Here is an 18,069-nt window from a genome sequence, read left to right as displayed (position 1 = left end):
AAAAAAAAATTAAAGAGCTTCAGCTCTTTTAGCATTATGTGTGTAACTTGGCTGCTCTTTATACCACTTGATATATTCAATTTTGTGGCTTAAAACACCCACTAATACTCAGTGTGAGAAATTTCATCTACCAACCCTTCCATAGAATCTACGTTTATTTGTTCATATCGCCAAGGCAACTCTATCAAAAATGCATTTACTCTTTTATAGTAGGCTATCCATTAAGAAAAAAAAGACACAAAAATCAGGAAGAATATTTTTATAAAGATCAAATGAATTTAATATTCCAATGGATGCCAAGACCAGGTTTTGGCATTTATCAGAATAAAACCTCGATAAACTCAATGAAGATTATTTCTGAGTAGAACATTATAAGGATTGCTAAGTAAAACCTGTTTAAAATCTGGTGAAGAATACCCATTAGACCCAATTTAAAACCCTGTAAGTAGCACCATAACATTTGATCTACACAAACATTTGATCTTCCCCAAATATATTCTCCTTATTTTTTTCAGTTTTTCTCCATTCTCATAAGGAACTAAATGGTTGGGATTTTCATTAACAGCAATAATAGGAACTTTATTATCCCTTACCAATTTCCTGCATTCTTAGTATGTGGGGCTGAAAAATAAAAAATGCCTGGTCAAAAGTGAAATCATTATTTTAATGCCAGTGATATAACCCAATGATTCAGCACATTAAAAAAAAACTTTGTTCTAAGGGAAGGATGGATATTTATTTAAGGAGTCATGGATGAGTAAAGGTGCCATATTTATTTTTAATTTATTATTATTTTCTGGGAGCTGAAAGCCTGCACAAATAATAATTTCTTTATGATCTACCTTGGATGAGAGATAATGGCATCATGCTAAGCTGTGATTGTTTTACAAACCACAATTGGTTGGGTTCACACATAGTAAGCCATAGATATGAGTCATATATCACAATGCCTAGGTTCAAACAACGTGCAAGTTCCAACTCCATTCTGGCCTAGGACATTAGATGGCTGAAGCCACTTGCCAGCTGAAGTCATCTTGTGAACTTCTCTGTGTCCCTAATCCTAGTTTCCTATAGCTCCCACACTATACTGCCTATACAGGCCACCCTTTCTTTCATTCTCTTTTTTAATTTGAATTTTTATTAAAGATTTTAAATACAATAGTAAAACCAAATACAAATTAAAATCAGAAAAAGAGATGGAGAGAAAAAATAAAAAGGGCAAAGAAAGAAAAAGAAAAATAGAGGAAAAAAAGGAAGAAGTAGAATAAAGAAAAAGAAAAGAAATATGTAAAGGAGTTACTTCCAGTCTCCATCACATCAAGTAATAACAAATTTAATAACTCATCAATCCCTGTAAAGCTACAAACAAATATATCTTTTTCCCATACCCATCCCTTCTATAGGCAAAACCATAAATCATCAATTTTTTTGTCAGCAAAAAGTCCATAAAGGATTACCGGAGTTTTATAAAAACATGTCTTATTTTAACTTTTATCAAACAAACCAACTTCATATTCCTTTCTTTTGCTTCTAACAATCTTAATCTTTAATTCATTCAGATGCTGTCTTTCTTTTTCCTATTGCAAAGGCTTCTTCAAGGCTTTAGCAGACCTCTTTTGTAAATTCAGTGGAAAGTCATTGTTTTGGTTTGACTTTTGTATTTCCCCTTTGATTTTCAAAGTCTTAACCAGCTTCTTTTGTATATCCAGTAAAAACTCCTTATCAGGGTGGTTCTCTTGACTTTTCTATATCTTGTAATCCATACTTTTCCCTAACATCTGTATTTCCAGCTTGAATGCCTTGTCTGTTTTGTAACCCACACTTTTTTTTAATATGATATTTTTGATTCCGCTATTTCTGCATTAAGCAAAATTTGTTTCACATCTGTCATTCATTCATTAACATCTTGTAGACATAGTCTATCCATAGAAGCAGACATTGTTACTGATATTGTTGCTACTAATTTCTGGCCCCATTCTTCAAAGATCTCCTTTAATATTTCAAATATATCATTTTGTGTTATTTTGTAAATCCCAATCCTAAAGGCAAGGGTTTTTTTTTTCTTTTTGGTCTGGACTTTAGTCCCCTCTAGTGTCCAATTTAAATCATAAGGTCTCGTATCTCTGTTATGACTTGTGGTAGTCAAAATAATTTGGTTCTCACAAAAAGCTGCTTCTTTTATATGGTTAATACCAAAATCTTATGGTAAAAATTTCAATATTCCAAATTTGCCTGGACCCTTAATTCATTTATAACTTTCTTAGTTCAAAATCGTGTTTAACTTTTTGCCATTTATTTCAATTTCTTTAAGTTCTTAAAATAGTTAATTTTTCTTTTGTTCAGGAAGGAAGATACACTCACCAGGTGACTTTTCAGACTTGTCATTCCGAAGACTTCTAACAGCCTTAAGATATTTAGATAAGCAATATCCAAAAGTGATTAGAAGCAAGGTTAGCAAACTTAGTATCCTTTAAAAGAAGCCAGGTGTGGTTCTTAGCTTGATAATTAATCCTTTTGTCTCCTGGCACTCATGAGGAGTAGCTATCTGGAGCATATGTGGGTGATCTGTCCTCTCCTTATAGAGAGGTTCTGAAGAACTGGTCTACTCACTGGTTCTTCAGTCTTTGCCACAGTCATAGTCTCAGCTTTTCATTTAGCTCACCATGCCTCCACCGGAATTCTACCCTTTCTTTCATTCGCATAGAATCTGCTTCTACATTCTTGTCTAAAAGCTCAACCTTTCCAGTAATACCATTGCTACAGCTTCAACAAAAAGAGGAGTGTCCAAGCACATTTGGGACAAGCTAGTTAATTTGTTTTCCTTATTCAGGCATTCCAAAAGACCAGTAAGTGTCTTTCCCTGATTTTAACCCTGATCCTAATGACATTTTTCTTCTTTTCACAAAGAACAAGCCTAAGATTCAGTTATGTTGGGGGGGGGGGGAACAACACAGCTAACAGCAAGGATCACTGGAGGGCAGAAAAAGAAGCTGAAGTGTTTCAAGCATAGCTTTTGGGAGTGATTATGATCTGGGAGTCTTCAACTGCATTTCCCTTTTTCTAAACCCTTGGAACTTTTATCTCAGATATGAACGACTTTCACACATAGAAACATGGAAGTACATGCATGGACATATTCCTCTCTCTCCTTTCAGCAGAAGCAGCAAATGAAGAAAACAGCATAGAGAAGAACATGGTTGGAGGTGAGGGAAGACCAAATTGGGTAGAGATAAAGAAAAAAGAAATAAACAGATACAGGGAAGAAATAAAAAAGAGAAACAATTTTTAGGCCTTACAAAATGGTTTTAAATTCAGCAAGTCATTTCAACCTTCCTCTTCCCATTTCCTTTTTTAAAAAATACATTCTATTCTTCTAAGCCAATATAAGATTAGATATCCCAATTAATAGGTATTATTGTAAGGAAATGCTCATTTTCTGTCGGAAAAAATAAGGCTCTGTCCTCAACCTGTCACTTGTGGGTTCACACAGAGCGCTAAACCATAAGCCAGGATTTAGAAACCACAGTGGCTGGTCACACAGTATGCTAAAATTAAACTAAACAGCCACCTTTTATGACCATAGTGGCCTATTGTGATATATGAAGCAGGTTGCTGTTACCATTACCAGGCTATGTCACTGCAAGAATTCACATATTGTATTAAACCATGAGGTAGGCCATTTGGTTTTCGCACAGTGTGGTGTGTTAAGCCTACTATTATGGTTTGTAAATCATTGCTCATGGCTTAATATAATGTAAGAATCTAGTCAACTGTGTCTTATCCAACAAACCATAATCAACCAAACCAGGGCTTAGTGTCATGTATTCAACCATCAAAATCTACTACAATATCACTATGCTCCTATCCAGCATAATAAGGTAATTACTTTTCCAGCCCTAATTACAACAGACGAGATGGTATTAAGTCAGGAAAAGCATAATTAGTAATTTGTGGTAATGAGCATTAACTGAGGTGGTGGGGAGGCAAAGTTTCAGCTAATCATTAAAGTGACAAATGAAATGCTTCAATTTCCATGTGTAATTTTTTTACTTTAGGATTCTTGAAATACATAACTTTTGCTGTATGCTGCAAGTTAACTTAATAATAGGCAAGCCTTCTGAAGTTTTTTCTTCTTCTCAAGACCTTGAATCAGGATAAGAACAACACTGACTTTTTTAATGAAACAATTAACAAAACTGCACTTTTTTGAACACGTAAACAAATACTTCTGCACAGTCAATGTGATTTTAAAAAAGCAAACTCATACTGTTCACACCAAAATGATTTGCCACATGGCTGCTGTTCAAAAAACATTATTCCATTTGGTTCCTAAAATTACCTTCCTAGTTCTTTGACTCCAGTTAGACCCTTTACTATAAGGTAATCATAAGCAGCTGCCTCTGTAACAATTTATGGTTACACTGAGCGAGCCAGCCAAAAAGAGGTCAGGTAGTTTATCCCAGGTCAGGTCACAAATAGCAATTTCTTTGGGTTTTAACATGCATATCATTTCTCTGGCATTTTGAATGAAACTGCATTCAGTGTATTAGTCTTCCCCTGGAAACAATGCCACTCCTCCTGTCTTGCTTTCTTAATCTGTAACACTTAATCTGCCATATTTATACATTTATTATGCATTGCCATAACAATAATGGTTGTATGTTGGTGTGCATTAACAAGCCATAATTACATCAGAACCATAATGTGGATGTCATGATATAACAACTCAAAAGACACAATTTAGTAGTTCCATCTAATAAGGAAATTATGTCATTTGCATCACAAAACATGAGTGGTTATTTGCCTTATCTACCTGTTATGATGAAAATGGCTTGTTCCTTAGATAGGTTGGGGAAGAATGTGCAAATGTCTATGAATAAATAGCTGTGGAAGTAAGCAATATTATTCTTACCTAATAGGGAGGCAATGGTTGCCTCAATTCAAGTAAACTAACTGACACTTACTGTTATTAAATATGGTTTCATACTTGATTCAAGCAACAAATCTGTAATTCCACTCTCTCTAGATTAACTAGGTCAAATAACACTTCAGACAAAAGGAGAATCTCAAAAGGTAATTTGTATCACAATCAAAGCATGTAGTTTGACAGTGGCAATAAAAATCTACAACTCTTTCTGCCGTTCAGCTCCTATGTAAGTCTTGTAATAGATAAATCAGGAATAAAAACAATATCAGAAAAGTATTGAAGTCTCCTATTACAGAGATATATTATGATCATTACTTCTAGTATTCCTATATTTATTTTATGGACCACTGTCAATTCAAAAAGAAGCAATAAACAATAAATATATATAATAAAAATAGTTTTTGACAGTTAAAACATTAAGAAATTAATGAACAAATAGTGAATCTTCACAGGCACCTTCCCCCAAATAGTTGGGTACATAAACAGTGTGTGATAACATATTTAGAAAAGATAATAAAAACTCAAGAAGGGATACACTTCAACTGAATAGCACTGTTATTAGTGTGTAAAAAAAAAAAGTATTTCCCAAGTATTTTCCATTCCCCCAATGCCTCTGTGTGTGTATTTTCTTTCAACACAGTTAGTAAAAACAGGTCAAATCATGCATTAAAGAAATTTAATCATTATTTGCCATGTGAAGACACCTGAAGTAGCTTATTCATGGGAACCATGCTATATACAGAAGCCAGAGAAGGCAATTATGAACTAACAATGACTGTCCCAGTATTGGATGAGTTGAAAGAGAAGTTGCACATATGTGTCTATTCTGGACATTTCAGAAATAATGAGTCAGAATAGTCTAATAATATTGTGGAATGCATGGATTTTGATAGAGTACCTCACATTTCTCAAGGTCAGGGCCCACATTTTTAGAAAGTGAATGGCACTAAGCTTAATATTATAACAATGATATAAACCACTAGCACATTAAGTATATTTTTGTCTTTCCATTTTACTTTAAGCAACATTTTGTTTAGACTAAACTTCATTAAAATTTTGAACCATGAAATAAAACATACCTGGAATTCTTGCTTTTGAGTCCAAACTACTAAACCTAAACAAACTTGTTAAAAATAACTGTTTGTTGTATAAACTTAAATGAATAATTATGAGCTTCAGCTCTCTACATCAGTAACAGTAATTAATAAATGCAAAGAATGTGAGGAAACTCACAGACTGACAAATTTGCAGACCTAGGTGACAAATGAAACAGAAAGAAATAATTTTATATTGAGCAAAATCAAATGAACAGAATGATGCAACATTTTCATAGGATGTTTTTAAATAGACGGTTAAATATTAGTCTTGTTACCTAAATTTTATGGTAACTCTATGTAATTTACAACCAAAATATTTAGAACTATGTGGAAACTACCATAATTCACCTGACTGACAAAGGAAAAAGGAAACATTTTCCTATCTTTTTTCTTTATTGCATTGCACATAACCTCTTTCCCCCACTTATGATGCAATCATATGGATCATGGAACAGAAATGACCAGAGAACCCATTTCATTCTCTGAGGTTGAAAACAGTGGGGAGGGGGAACCTCCACATTCCCTCCCTTCCCCAATCTCCAAAACTACTTTAGATTAGTACATCAACTAAGTTATCTGGAAGAGCTGTGTCAGGACCTAGGATGGACAACTCTGAGGAGTCAGGGTTCAAACACACTAAACACAGGTTATTAACTCCCTGTAATTTATTCTCTTCCATTTCCTGGCTAGGCATGGAAGGAATCATCATTTCTAGCAGGACATTTGGAGAATATACAGCATTCAATTTCTAGAGCCTATAAAGTTCTGAACAGCTGATAGGATTGCTTTGGCAGTCAGATGAGATCTTTTCTCCAGAACAGCAAACCTATCATTGCAATTTTATTATAAAATGCCAATTCACATTCAGTTGTGCACCTAATGGTTTATAGATTATGCTCTTCTTATATTTCTTTTTATGTACGTTGTCTCTGTGTTGTATGTATGCACATGTATATGTGATGGATGGATGGATAGATGTGTATGCATACACACACATAAACATATACAGAGTGAGAAAACTTTAAAAGAATTGTGAAAAGTTGCAGATAGTGACAGGTGCCTCAACTCTTGATCTGGAATTAAATCCAAGCTGTTAAATTAGATCTAAGCTTTCTCTTAGATAACTTTAAAAAAAACCTCATACCCTACTCTCCCTTCTACTGCCCACCTTTTCAGCTTAATACTTCAACTTTCTTTATCAGTTTCAAGGACCAAAAGTTACATTTCCTTTTGTCCATAACTTAGACATTGTACAGGGTTTCGGTAGAGCTGGAAAAGCCTTTGTAAATGCAGATAAGTTGTGAACAGGATACTATAAAATTTCCAACATTCTTTTGGTAAGCGATGACCTTTTACTCAAGGGGCTTTCTGTTTAATTGTTCGACGATTATGTTCATGGAATATATTTTGCATGTCCATTTTCAATCAACCTGAATGTTGCTTTGAAGGGGCATATTCAGAATCTCAAACTGAAAAACATTGCTTGGTTCTATATACATAGGAGAATTAACCCCATCCAATTTTCCCAACCTAACATCCAGATTTAATTAATTTTACTCATTATTTCCCCCTTCATGGATCACTGCCTTGTGGTGAAGGGGCTTGCATAATTCAGTGAAGCCATGAGCTATACCGTGCAGGGCCACCCAAGACAGACAGGTCATGACAGAGAGTTCTGACAAAATGTGGTCCACTGGAGAAGGAAATGGCAAACCACTCCAGTATCCTTGCCAAGAAAACCCCATGGACAATGTTAAAAGGCTAAAAGATATGACGCCGGAAGATGAGCCCCTCAGGTTGGAAGGTGTCCAATATGCTACTGGGGAAGAGTGGAGGGCAATTCCAAGTAGCTCCAGAAAGAGTGAAGTGGCTGGGCCAAAGCCGAAAGGACGTTCAGCTGTGGATGTATCTGGAAGTGAAAAGAAGGTCCGATGCTGTAAAGAACAATATTGTATAGGTACCTGGAATGTAAGATCTATGAACCAAGGCAAGCTGGATGTAGTCAAACATGAGATGACAAGATTGAACGTCAACATCTTGGGAATCAGCGAATTGAAATGGATGGGAATGGGTGAATTTAATTCAGGTGACCATTATATCTACTACTGTGGCCAAGAAACCCTTAGAAGAAATGGAGTTGCACTCATACTCAATAAGAGAGTGGGAAAGGCAGTAATGGGGTACAACCTCAAAAATGACAGAATGATCTCAGTGCGTATCCAAGGCAAACCATTCAACATCACAGTAATCCAAGTCTATGCCCCAACCACTGATGCCGAAGAAGCTGAAGTTGACCGGTTCTATGAAGACCTACAACACCTTCTAGAACTAGCACCAAAAAAAGATGTCCTTTTCATCATAGGGGATTGGAATGCTAAAGTAGGAAGTCAAGGAGTAATCGGAATAACAGGCAAGTTTGGCCTTGGAGTACAAAATGAAGCAGGGCAAAGGCTAATAGAGTTCTGTCAAGAGAACAAGCTAGTCATAACAAACACTCTTTTCCAACAACACAAGAGACGACTCTATACATGGACATCACCAGATGATCAATACCGAAACCAGATTGATTACATACTTTGCAGCCAAAGATGGAGAAGCTCTATGCAGACAGCAAAAACAAGACCAGGAGCTGACTGTGGCTCAGATCATGAGCTTCTTACTGCAAAATTTAGGCTTAAATTGAAGAATGTAGGGAAAACCACTAGACCACTCAGGTATGACTTAGATCATATTCCTTGTGAGTACACAGTGAAGGTGATGAATAGATTTAAAGGATTAGATTTGGTAGACAGAGTGCCTGAAGAACTATGGACGGAGGTCTGTAACATTGTACAGGAGGCAGCAACTAAAACCATCCCAAGGAAAAAGAAATGCAAGAAAGCAAAATGGCTGTCTGATGAGGCTTTACAAATAGCTGTGGAAAGAACGAATGTGAAAAGCAAGGGTGAAAGGGAAAGATATAAGCAACTGAATGCAGATTTCCAGAGAATAGCAAGGAGAGATAAGAAGGCCTTCTTAAATGAACAATGCAAAGAAATTGAGGAAAACAATAGAATGGGGAAGACTAGAGATCTCTTCAAGAAAATTGGACATATCAAAGGAACGTTTAGTGCAAAGATGGGCATGATAAAGGACAAAAAAGGCAGGGACCTAACAGAAGCAGAAGAGATTAAGAAGAGGTGGCAAGAATACACAGAAGAACTATACAAGAAAGATCTTAATGTCCCTGATGTCCATGCTGGTGTGGTCACTGACCTTGAGCCAGACATCCTAGAAAGTGAAGTCAAGTGGGCCTTAGGAAGCATTGCTAACAACAAAGCTAGTGGAGATAACAGTATTCCAGCTGAGTTATTTAAAATACTAAAAGATGATGCTGTTAAAGTGCTGCACTCAATATGCCATCAAGTTTGGAAAACGCAACAGTGGCCACGGGATTGGAAAAGGTCAGTTTACGTTCCAATTCCAAAGAAGGGCAATGCCAAAGAATGCTCAAACTAACGCACAATTGCACTCATTTCACATGCTAGCAAGGTTATGCTCAAAATCCTACAAGCTAGGCTTCAGCAATACATGAACCGAGAACTACCGGATGTACAAGCTGGGTTTCGAAGAAGCAGAGGAACTAGAGATCAAATCGCCAACATTCGCTGGATCATGGAGAAAGCACGAGAGTTCCAGAACAACATCTACTTCTGCTTCATTGACTATGCAAAAGCCTTTGATTGTGTGGATCACAACAAACTGTGGCAAATTCTTAAAGAGATGGGGGTACCAGACCATCTTACCTGTCTCCTGAGAAATCTATATGCGGGCCAAGAAGCAACAGTTAGAACCGGTCACAGAACAACCGATTGGTTCAAAATAGGGAAAGGAGTAAGACAAGGCTGTATACTGTCACCCTGCTTATTTAAACTATATGCAGAGTACATCATGAGAAATGCCAGGCTGGAAGAATCACAAGCCGGAATTAAGATTGCAGGGAGAATCATCAATAACCTCAGATATGCAGACCATACCACCCTAATGGCAGAAAGTGAAGAAGAACTAAAGAGTCTCTTGATGAGGGTGAAAGAGGAGAGTGCGAAAGCTGGCTTGAAACTCAACATTAAAAAAACTAAGATCATGGCATCTGGAGCTATCAATTCCTGCAAATAGAAGGGGTAGAAATGGAAGCAGTAACAGACTTCATTTATTTGGGCTCCAAGATCACTGCAGACGGAGACTGCATGAAATTAAAAGACTCTTGCTCCTTGGGAGGAAAGCCATGGCAAGCCTAGATAGCATATTAAAAAGCAGAGACGTCACCTTGCCGACAAAGATCCACATAGTCAAAACTATGGTTTTTCCAGTAGTAATGTATGGCTGTGAGAGCTGGACCATAAAGAAGGCTGAGCTCCGAAGAATTGATGCCTTTGAACTGTGGTGCTGGAGAAGACTCTTAAGTGTCCCCTGGACTGCTAGGAGGTCAAACCAGTCAATCTTAAAGGAAATCAACCCTGATTGTTCATTGGAAGGATTGATAATGAAGCTCAAGCTCAGATACTTTGGTCACCTAATGCGAAGAGAGGACTCTTTGGAAAAGACCCTGATGCTGGGAAAGATTGAAGGCAAAAGAAGAAGAGGATGGCAGAGGATGAGATGGTTAGATAGATTCACTGAAGCAATGAGCATGAAACTGAGCAAACTCAGGGAGGCAGTGAAGGACAGGAAGGCCTGGCGCGATATGGTTCATGGGGTCACGAAGAGTCGGACACGACTTAACGAGTGAACAACAACAACTCATTATTTCAAACATTTGTAGAACAGTTCTAATTTTTGAAAATCCCAAAGATATGCTAAGCAGATATCCTAAACCGGTTGGAAAATGTTGAACTGAACAATTTCAATTTGAAACCAAATAATTAAGAACATCAAATATTTGTGGCCCTCTTTCTGAGAATCCCTAAAATTAAAAAGCCATCCCCAGAAAAGTAGGCACAGTATTGCCTTCGTAATCACACAGAAGAATTTCTGTTCCTGGAGAGATTTGTGAAATTATTTGAAGAAGCTATATAAGCCAGTTAAAGTTTGAGAAAGAAGCAAAGCAACTGGCACAACATTTTAAAAAAATGTTTTGATATACTCTCTCCCAAGAACAGTATTAGTGTTAAAGTATTTTAATAAGTTTCAAACTGCATATTTCATTACTCTTAAAGAGAAAGAGGTGTAATTAGTGGAAAAACAGTGTTGGACTTTCAACTGCTTTTAGTTTTCACAACCTGGCTATGTGAGGAGAATGCGGAAGAACAAACCTAGTTTTGTCTCCCACTGCTTGCCATGTACCCACCAACGATCAATTGGCATCGCTGCAGGGACAGAATTTCCACTCTATAAGTTAGTAGCAAGGAGTGGAAAAAGGGAATGGATCTTCCCTACACTGAAGTTAGATTTTGGAAGGAAGGGATGGGAGAAAATTCAGGATTTGAAAGGGCACAAGAAGAAGTATGATGGATTTGGCTAGCCTTTGCTAAGGCTGGGGGTTGGGTGGAACTGACAAGACTGGATAATAGGTGGATATTAAGTACCAGGAAAGTTTGAGAGACGGGGGTTAGTGATAGTTGGAAAGCAGCCACTGGCAGGTCAAGTAGATCAACTCTAATCTGGAGACAGGTAGTGGGTGGATCTGATTGCTTGTATAAGAGTGTACACCGGGGGAATATGTGAGAGTGGGAGGCAATTTCCTACAGTGACAGGCAGAGGGAGATACGAAGGTAGACAAGGGGTTGGCCAGATCAGGAAGAGAGGGATTGGGAACTGAGGCTAGTCCCCCCCCAGCCCAGCTGCTTCATTCCAAGGTCCTGGATACTGGGTGGCCGGTTGCCTTGGTCTCAGAATTCTGTTGTTCAGTGCCAAGACTGTTTGCAGTAAGACTACATTCCTTCCCAATTTGGTCAGGAGGAACAAACAGACCTGGTTAGGTTACTGAGATCTGATTGGGCAAGGAATGATGGGAAGGTTACTCTATTGGAGATTTGCCTACCAGGTTTTCAAGTACTTCAACAATTACAATTCCAAGGATGGGAAGAGGGCAATGATGCCATATTAAATACCAGCTATTACCCTCAGGTGATTTGATTCATAGACAAACTAGGGACCCTGCTGTTACAACACCCTACTAAGGGCTGTCTTTGAAAATTACCCAAAAATTGCAGTTTGTACATATTGCAGCAGCTCGCATGCTGGCAGGTAAGAATTACTTCAATAGGGCAATAACACATTGGTTGCCACATGTTTCCAAATCCAATTCAAGATACTATATAACCTATATGACTTGGATCTAACAGATCATATTCAACTAGAATCTGTTTATCTTGTTTTATTCAACCTGAAAAGGATTAACTTCTTCTCCAAAGGAAGATTCTGGGAGCACAGAAACAGGTATTCTACGTACTGGCACAACTTAGATCTCTTCCTCTAGAAATCTGGATGTCTACAACACAGTTAATGTTCAAGACAGTTAAGAAGATCTGGCTCTTCCAATAAGCAAATGGAAGTTGAGAAATACCTGCTGTAGGCTTGTTTTTTTTTAAAAAAAAGCTTTCTATATGTATACTATATTTTATTTATGGCTTGAGATGTTTTATTTATGATTTTTTAACTTTTGGGAGCTTCCCAGAGTCATTTCAAAGTGACCAGGATATAAATGTTGTAAATAAATAGCAGTCTTAAACTTCGTTCTTATTCATTATTATAAACTTTCCAAAATGTGAATGCCCCGCAGTTTAAAATGTTCCTTGAGCATTTTAGGATTCTTTAATACAGATATCTTTAAGTCCTCAAATGTGCAGTCATTTAAAGTATTGCCCTGAAAAACTGAATATGGTTGAATATCTTCTTTTAATTCAACAGCAAAACAAAAAACAAAAAAATGTACAGTTTGGCAGACAGACTCTTACCTCCTGTGCTTTTTCTGAAGATAACACAGGCCATAGTACATACCCTGCTATGTAACCACATTTATTTTCCTTACACTTACCCTTTCCAGTAACCCAAGGTCACAGACCAGGCTAATGAATTAAAAAGGACCATCTATCCCACACTTAATTTGAACAAGTAGGCAGTTCTATCCAAGTAATGTGAATTGTGTACATTATAGATGACAGAACGGTATTTCGATGTGACATAATAGAGATGTTACCATAAAGCATTTCAGCTGCCAGAATTAAGTTCTACAGGATAAAAATAAGATGTCTTATTCATGATTCATTACAGAGAAGTAGAACACGATATACATGCAAGCTCTTCTATACAACTGAAGAAGGGTGCTCAATTCCACCAACTTCCATGGGATTCAGTCTACAGATGAATTATATTGCATTAAATTCTACAGTGTAGCACAGCAGCAGAAATTATGGTGTGAATTTTCAGTAGTATAAGCAGAATTGATAGGTATAATAAATCTGAATCAAACACCTTAAGCATTCTTACCCGTATGAACAACTCTACAAAACTGCTATTCTTTCATTCCTGCTACTGTAGCATATAAGAGTAATATAGCAACAATACATCTACCTGTAAATGTCATCAACTGACATCAGAATTATATAAAGGAGAATTTGCTTGATTTTTTATTTTATATACATTTTATATACATTCATGATTTGTAATCCAAACAATGCCCAACAATGTTGCAATGTCAGCACAGAGAAAAAAGGTGATTACATGTACTTGGTTGATATTGATTACATTATTCTTAAAAATACCTCTAAAGAAATCCATGGCAAATAGCCTAGGCTATAAAAAGTTGCCATGGGAACAAATGTTGATTTCAGGTCAGTCAAAGAATTTTTAACCTGTGTAATTCTTGTTTATGTCAGTCATATCCAATCATGCATTTATGGCTACTGCATGTGTGCAGCTCTAGTTGGGCCACAAAAGTTGCTACTAAAAATCTACATGGCCTTAATTAATACTTTAGTTAATATTCATGTTATGCGTGAACAACTCCTGCTTCACACATAACATACATTATCTAAAGAAATCTTGTCTCTTTTTTTTTAGCCACTCCCACTAACAAAAGAAATTCTGGCTTACTATAACATGTAGAAAACATCCCTGTGAAATATCAAAATGACATCTTATTGGTAAGCAATCCTATAATATTGTCTTAAGTGAAGCAGGACTACTTAGTGATTTAGAGCAGGTGGTCAGCCTGTAGAGGCATGAATTATTTGAAGAAATTTTGCCTGAGCAAGGGCCCCACAAAGCAAGACAAAGTTGAAAAGTTGGCTGGACATTCCCACACATGGGTAAATCTCAGTGTTGTTTTTTTTCCCCTAGACTTGGCCAGGCTTGGAGTTTGGAGAGTTTTCTTTCTCTTTTATTAAACAAAATGATGTTAACCTATTATCAGACTTACAGTACAATTTTCACACATTTCTGACCTTGAAATAGCACAAACTATGCCACTGATTTTTAGCAGTTGCATGCAGAAGGGGCTGAAGCAGCTGCAACAAACAGATCGCTTCAGATTCCCTTCCCTTGATCTAGCCCCAGATAGCCCTTGTCTATTCTGTCAGTCTCTTTTCAAAATTTTAAGAACAATTTTTCCCATGACCTGTTACCTGATTCTTTCACCTGTGGTTAGCATTCACTACAACATTTCTGTATGCAAAGCATGCTGCATGCAATGTACTGTTGGATTATGGCCCTTCAACAAATTTCATTATAGCTATTTCAGTTTAAATAGTTCAGCTGGAGAAACAAATATTAGAATCACTTCGTAATATTGGGTGCCTTCTCAAAGCATTATCAACTTGAAGAATGAAAAGAAGTATTTTATTTTTAAATAAAAATTAAATTGTTTTAATTAAATTAAATATTAAACAGAATCAAGCTACTTTGGTGTTCCCAAATATTCCAAATTTAAAAATGGTCATAAAGGTCAGTTTTGGTGGAATAATAAATCCAACCCTTGCAGACCCAATTTTAAAACTTATGCGCAAGTAGAAAGGATTACTTGCCTACAAACCACTTAACATAAAGGTCATCAAGCTCATACACTTGTAGATTGACCTGAATATATCTATATAATATTTTTATATTTATATTTAACCCAAATACTCAACCCTAAATTTAGGAAGGCACTAAATCTAGTACATTTTAATGCCCTCCCAATAGCCATCCTTGAAAGAAAAGTCAGGAAAATCCTTGATTCTTTAAAACTGTCTTTGTACTGTTGCACTACCCATTTTGTAAAAATGCAGGATTACATTTTAATTCCCCCATATTAACTAAATTTCTGGGTGATTCAGATTTATTTTATGTACAGTTGTTCTTAGCCAACAAATACGATTCAGTCCCTTTGAATGTGGCCAAATGGTTATTGTTTGTATAGTTCACTATAACCAATCACATTGATTATTTAGTTATTGTTGAGTACTTTTTACAGGTAGTCCTCAGTTTAAGAACGAATTCCATTCCCAAGGTCTGTCCTTAAGTTGAATTTGTATGTAAGTCAGAAGTAGTAAGTAGTATTGTGTAATTAACTCAAATCATTGTATATTTAACTCGAATTTTGCTACAATAGGCTCTGTTCTTAACAATAGGCCATCTATAACCTGGGCGTTCTTAACCCAGGGACTACCTGTATTTTTTAAATTTAAATTTTTATCTTTTTAAGTGGAATTCTAGTCACTGACCACAATAAAGGATTGATTGACTGACAATATTTGCCCACTGATTTCAACAGAATGTCCTGACAACTATGCATATAGTGACAGTCTTACAAATCCAAGATAAGATGAAAGATGAAAAATAATTGTATTCAACTTACTATATAAGTTTAATAAATCCAACTCTGAGTGAACATAACAGACTGCAAACTACCATTACCATGTTGGCCATGCATCTGATTGGAGTTTAAATCACCAAAACAGCAAAGGTTTCGGGCATATAATCTAAAGTGATGACAAGTGCTGACAAAGTTCAAATTTGCCTTGACAGAATTGTCAAGACTCAACTAGAAAAGTTCACAACTTGAATCTATCAGTTTTCTAACACATACTTGAAATTCATTGAGTTTCTTAACACCATTGCCATACAGTGCGAGAGATAAAGTTCTTGTACAGAGAAGCAGAAGAAAACATTATCTTATAATGAAAATTAGAAAGCATGCTTACTTTGTGGCCACCTGAAAAGGTAATGAACCACAAATAATCTAATAAACTAGATTTATCTTGGGAAGTCACTTTGGGTATGTAAAACTTTTGTATTCAAACCATTCTAATGCAAAATGCCTGTTAGAATGTGAAATCCTTAATAGTGAAAAATCTATTTCAAATGCAAAAATGCTGTTCTAATAATTTTGAGATATAGTTTATTTGAGGTTCAGGGCATTTACAGATGAATAGGAAATACAGTCAACATGTATTTCACACTCAGAACATAAAATTTTGAATTCAAAATAGTTCAAATATAAAACATTTGGTACAACACAGAAGTCACTATTGGGTATGGAGTAAGAATGAGTTTTGGAAAGCCAGAAATTGGAAAAGAAATTTTAAAACATCCCTGCAAACACCCAGAACTTCTGTTAGAGACTATGGTCCAATGGACATACTTTAGATTTTTTTTTAAAAAAGAATCAGATGCATACTTACTGTATATATTTAATGTAATGAATAGGCTGACCTTAGCAGTTCTGCTCCTGTCTTCCATAAGGGCTTTAAAAGTTATATAATTAGTGCCCTTTAACTTGATATGCAATTTTTCCTCATTTATGCTTGATAAATTATTTCATCAATATATATCAAGTAGTATCTCAATGGATTCATAAAACTAAAAACTGCTGAGTCATTTTGGGGTTATAATACATACTGTATTACTTTTCATACTGATTCAATAAGGTTTGCTGTAAAGGACTGCTTTCATACAAAAGGCTATTAGCTCTATCATCAGAGGTTACTACTGGGGCTATTTTGTCTTTTTCTTCCTAATATTTTTTCTGGTTAAAATGAATAGAAAAGTAGTGGGAACCCAGAAGAGCATTACATATAGAGGATGCTGTCCTGATCCAATCTCTCTCAACATGTATTAAACTGGCTTAACAAAGAAATCTGAAAAAAAAATCCAAGTCTGTCAGTGTGAAATTGAAATATATCCTCTGATAGAAATGGGGTGCGGTTCTGCCGTTCCACCTTACTCTATTCTTCATGTTTCTCATCATTTCCACATGTGATGATGATAATACATCATGCTGAAAAATAAACAGCCCTCTGCCGCAACTCAATTTTGTCATAAAATGCTTCTTTATTATCAAGTAGTCCCAGGCTACAATAAAAATGATCAATTTTCTTGCTAGGTCATATGTGCACTTTGCCAAAAGTGCTGAAGACTACTACATATGTAGCTAATGAAAAAGCAAACATCATCATCATCATCATCATCATCATCATCATCTATATTCTCTACCTCATACTTAAACCAATCCAATACATTTTTACCCAGAATTGTAATGAAAAGGGTTTTCAGAAATTCTGTTCCTATAACTAATCAAAGTTATTTTTGAATGAAATGGCCAAGCAAACACAGAAATAATTAACTCAAACCAAGAATTTTTATCCGTTGGCTGGAATTTTGCTAATGTGATTTCTAGAAAAGTTCCCAATGCTAGCTAGCTTTTATCAATATTGTGATCTACTGTAATTCTGTTCCACTTGAAGTCAATAAATACTGTTGCTAAAAGTGCTGGAATTGATCCAGCAAGATGAACCCGCTGTCCCAGAGTCAATGGATCTGATTCCCTCCAACAGCTTTGCTTGCCACAGGACTCTGTATGCATGCCCAGACCACACAGCTCCTGGATATAATCCAATGAAAATTAGCCTTGTGAAAATCCCACCTACAGCTGGACATGACTACTTTAGGTGAAGATTTTATGAATCAAATGCTGGGGTGAGTGGGTGACACACACCCATGACTCGTAAATGCTTAATTTTGATCATACAATCACACTTTCCTGGTATGCACTTTGTAATTATTAAAAAAAATTAATCAGTCCCAAAA

The 18,069-nt window shown here is 36.2% G+C and overlaps 1 protein-coding gene across 10 annotated transcripts in view; it reads right to left on the bottom strand.

The window, feature by feature from the left end:
* The window catches only part of NR3C2 (nuclear receptor subfamily 3 group C member 2), a 174,555-nt gene that overhangs the window by 80,187 nt on the left and 76,299 nt on the right, over positions 1 to 18,069 (bottom strand). The gene's annotated exons all lie outside the window — the stretch shown is intronic.

Source organism: Python bivittatus, unplaced genomic scaffold (genome assembly GCF_059951505.1).
Source record: "Python bivittatus isolate LINGU-HERP-01145 unplaced genomic scaffold, Pbiv_v1 ctg000070_np1212, whole genome shotgun sequence".
NCBI classification, from domain to species: Eukaryota; Metazoa; Chordata; class Lepidosauria; order Squamata; family Pythonidae; genus Python; species Python bivittatus.
This window is presented reverse-complemented; position numbering and strand designations above follow the sequence as displayed.